The following is a 3,940-nucleotide window of genomic DNA, read 5'->3' as shown; positions in this document are numbered from 1 at the left end:
GGGGAGGGGGCACCCCATAGACACACAAGTTGATCATTGTCCTAACCGTGTGCGGTGCCCCCCTACACCATAATCCACCTCGGTCATATCATAGCAGTGCTTAGGCGAAGCCCTGTTCCGGTAGCTTCATCATCACCGTCATCACGCCGTCGTGCTGACGAAACTCTCCCTCGACATTCAGCTGGTTCTAGAGTTTGTGATACGTCACCAAGCTGAATGTGTGCAGATCGCGGAGGTTCGTACCTTCGGTGCTAGGATCGGTCGGATCGTGAAGATGTTCGACTACATCAACCGCGTTGTCATAACGCTTCTGCTTACCGTCTGCCAGCAGATGGCAAAGATGCAATGGTCTTTGCCGTCTGCTGGCAGATGGCAAAGCACGCCATTAACCCCCTAACGGACCTATGCTGCCACGTGTACCGTCTAGGTCCTTTGTCATCTGCTGGCGGACGGCAAAGACTATTTCATCTTTGCCGTCCGCCAGCAGACGGCAAAGTCCCTTTGCCGTAGCTTATTCAGCCAGACCTTTTGCCGTCTGCTGGCTGACGGCAAAGGTCTTTGCCGTCCGTGATCCATGCCTTTGCCGTCCGCCATGGCGGACGACAAAGAAGCTGATTCCAGTAGTGAACCGCGTTGTCATAACGCTTCCGCTTACGGTCTACGAGGGTACGTAGACAACACTCTTCCCGTCTCGTTGTTATGCATCACCTAGATATATCTTGTGTGTGCGTATGAAAATTTTGAAATTACTGCGTTCCCCAACACCATGGCCTACCACGGCCGGCTGCTCTTGGGCAGCCATGGTGATCGGTTGCACCCAAGCTAGCCATGGTGGCCAGCTCCCCTTTGCCATGGTGGTCGTCTGCCTCCTCTCTACTTGCAGCAGTTGTGCAAAGTCAACATGAGGCGTCCCATCGGACACAAGTAGAAGATAATATGGCCGACAGACTGTCTAGACAGCCATACCGCTATAGTCGGGCACTATTGATAAATAGTGCCACCCACTACGTGACCTCGTGGGGCAAGACGAAGCAGTCAACCGGGTCCCATGGACCCCCTTTTTACTCTCTCCCTCACTCTTTTGTTTGTTGGGCATCGTGCTTATAAGGTGATCCATGGAGCCTTCACGGGGGGCCCAGCTGATCATTTATTCACACACACACACACACACACACACACACACACGAGGGAGAGAGCTGAGCCTAGAGTCCTCTTCTTCCTCCTCTGATACAGCTCCAGGAGCAATCTTGTACACCATCTGTTCAACATCGAGATCCTTGTAGGAATAGGAGTGTTACCTCCACACGAGGGCCCTGAACCTGGGTATATCACAGTGTGTTGTTGTCCAATACCATCTCGGATCTACATCGTAGCCTTGCTCTTATCTCTCTTAGCAATACCATGGCATCTACCACCATGCAAATACCACAGTAGTATCCATCATCGCGTGTCCATACACACCATGATATGATCACGGGGATGCCGGAATACCTAAACGAGAAAAGAAAACAAAATTGGTAACGAGGATAACTTGGTTTAATGATCAAGAGTTACTCCCTCCATTCCAAATTACTTGTCACAAAAATGTATGTATCTAGATGTATTTTAGTTCTAGATACATCCATTTCTGCGACGAGTAATTTGGAACGGAGGGAGTACTTCACATGGATACCGATACATCTCGCGTCGAGTTTTGTAAAGTATCACGAAGCAAAGGAATTTTGTATGAGAAACTAAGGTTCACATGATGAATAATTTGGAAGTGTAGGGGTCAACATGGATGTCTAAGGTTTCGCTATTGATCATTGACCGAAGGAGTTCTGGGTCATTTCTGCACTTCACGAAACTTGCGGGGTCACATGCTTAAGGTTCACTAGTTTGTTAATATTTTGGTGAAGAGCCAAAAATGTTTCGGAGAAAACCAGAGAAGTTTCGAAAAACCGGGAAAGTCCTTGGATCCTGAAAAATCACCGGTAGATCAAGGAGGGTTTCAAAGTGTTCTGGAACCTCTGAGAAAAATATATATGGTGTCGTGGGGTTGCCAACTTGGCAATCCCAAGAGGGGGGGGTGCGGCCACATGGGCCTAAAAGGCCCAAATAGTGCGCGACCCCTTTTTGCTTGGGGGCAAAGCCACTTGGGAGGCTAAGCTTTGGTGGGGCGCCCACCTCTTGGTTCGCCGGCCCTAGGAGGAGGTGCCTCGTCCTCCAATGCAGCCCTACCTCCAACACTCCTATATATATGTGAGGGGGCAGCCCCTAAATTGCAACCAATGTGATGCAAGGGCTGCCCCTCTCTCTCTCTATCTCTCTCTCTCTCTCTCTCTCTCTCTCTCCGTGGAAATTGCTCCACCTTCCAATGGCTACTCCACCTTATCTTCTGTTCTCCAGCATATATTAGCTTTGGACGGTGAAGTTATGCTGAACTGTAAATTCCTTATGCGTTGATATCGACAAAGATATCACGTTTTCCATATTTTTTAAAGGGGGGAAATTCCCACGGTTGTGAGGTCGTAGATCCTAACTCTGGGAATCTACATGAACGATCTACACCAGCATATCTTTTGTTGCACTCTTGTTAGTAAAGATCAGATCCAATCTAACCTGCATCTTCCCACTGATCTCAGGAGTCTGATTCGTAGGACAAAATATGTTTTCTACTACATTTCCCAACATTATATTTTTGATAGATCTCGAAAATTTTCTAAAACTGAGTTTTCTAAGTACTATCACCAACCCAAAGGTCATGCGAAAAACTAATGGCATTTCCATTACCAAGAACTCACTTATAAAAAGGTCTAACAACAACAAAAGCCCATGTAAAATCCTTCCAAATCGAGAACCAACACCTTGTTTGGACCAAACAATGTTGGGATTAAAAGTGCTATATTTATGATCCACAAGGATCTGCTAGTTCTATTTCTACAAAAAAAAATCTTTTGGCCCAAGAAGATAATAAAGAAAAATTAATTTCTCTCAAATTGGAACACCCAATCGCCGAAACGATTTTTCTCCTAGACAACAATGCCAAGTTCTTCGAGTGGTATATATGATTATCATCAATGTTTCCCCAAAGAAAGTGAGCCATCTGGTAGTAATGGCATTAATAACCCATTTAGGGAACCTAATGATGAGCATCAAATACATGGAAATACTTGATGCATGTTCTAAGTAAAAACAAGTTTGGCCTCATTACTGAACAGTTTACCCCTCCATCCACAAATTCTTCAAATGAGTTTATCAATAATAGTTTGGATGTATTCTCCTTTAAGTTTAGCATAGTGTAAAGGCACTCAAAATACATAAGAGGAAAATAACTTTTCTAGCAAGAAAAAGATTTGATATAACATTTTAGAAACTTCCTCTGCAACCCGAACTCTGGGAAAATGACTTTAATTATAGTAAATATCCATACCACAAAGCTAGTTAAAACAAGGGGGTAAAAATTTAATGTTTCTAGCATTATCACAAGAAAGATCTAGGAAAAAGATAGTGTCTTCAACAAACTAAAGGTTGATGACACCATCTAGTATGATATTAGAAAGTGCCTTAGAGATAATGTCAGCACAAGAAGATTTAGCAAGAATTCTAGAGAAAACACATCCGCCACTAAGTAAAGCAAAATTGGAGGGGAGAGGTCCCTGTTTTAGGCCTTTTCCCTTTAAATAAGGCCCAATAACACCATTTAATTTCAAACAAAAGGAACTTTGTTGAATAGTACCCGCTAATCAATTAGATAACATGTGCATCATCTTAACAACATTCGGCCGCCATAGGGAACGCTACTAGAGTTGAATAATTTGGCAGCATGTCAGATGGAAACGCTGCTGAGGTGGTGCTCTCTAGCAGTGTTCAAACTGAACGCTGATACATGGGACATAGTAGCAGCGTCCAGAGGGAACACTGCTACTCTGAGATGGCTGCTAATAGGTTACTTGGAGCG

This window comes from Triticum dicoccoides, chromosome 7A (assembly GCF_002162155.2).
Source record: "Triticum dicoccoides isolate Atlit2015 ecotype Zavitan chromosome 7A, WEW_v2.0, whole genome shotgun sequence".
Lineage (NCBI taxonomy): Eukaryota > Viridiplantae > Streptophyta > Magnoliopsida > Poales > Poaceae > Triticum > Triticum dicoccoides.
This window is presented reverse-complemented; position numbering follows the sequence as displayed.